We start from the raw sequence: 861 nt of genomic DNA on the forward strand, positions 1-861 counted from the left end.
ATAGCAATGCAGCACATTCTGTGACAGAACTACGTGTCAGCACTGCTTCAGGACAGATTGCTCCAAGCACGTGTATCAGCAGCCAGTGCCAAATATCAACACAGAGACAGTTTAGCTGCTCGCTCGTTGACAACACCATCAGCTTTCACCTAAGCTGCAAGCTCCAAAAAAGAGCCCAACAGCACAGAGGTTTAAATGACTTCTAAGGTAACTGGAAAGAGTTAAGTTGCCTTGTACCATTCTCACAAAAACTGTCCGAGTGTTCATTTTAACTTTTTTCTGAGGACATGGCTGGAAATGTCATCCTGTGGCACATAATTCCTGATAATTCAGTACAGAGTTAAAAATTAATATTTTCATTTACAGAGTTAAAAAAATAAAAGCCAGCCATAAGTAACATCAGTGGATTTCACAGTTCAAAAATCCGTTTTTTATTTCTGTAAGTGTTGTTGGGAGGTGTACTACAGAGGTGGCTACAAAAAGCAACCCCTACCTTAGGCTAACTAGTTTTAAAATAAACTTGAGCAGAAGATAACTGATGACAGCTTTCCATGAGGTTTTGGAAATGGATCTAGTGCTCTGCTGCTATCCAAGCTTTCGATTCCAGTAGCCAAGAAGTGGATTTGGACTCTAAAGCAACATTTAACATGGGTCAAAGCAGCTGATAAGGTCTTTGCTAGAGGCAATGCATAAAGGCTAAGGAAGAAAATTTCAGCACTAGCTCTGTAAAAAGGAACTCATGAGAAAAGAGCAAACTTAACTGGATCTCACATATCACAACAGGAGATAACCAAGAAACACAGAAGTAAAGAAAATCAAGTAATTCCTTAGCAATGCTGTGAAACTCCCCGGGGCGGGGGG

Source organism: Cariama cristata, unplaced genomic scaffold, assembly GCF_000690535.1.
Source record: "Cariama cristata isolate BGI_N322 unplaced genomic scaffold, ASM69053v1 scaffold5606, whole genome shotgun sequence".
NCBI lineage: Eukaryota > Metazoa > Chordata > Aves > Cariamiformes > Cariamidae > Cariama > Cariama cristata.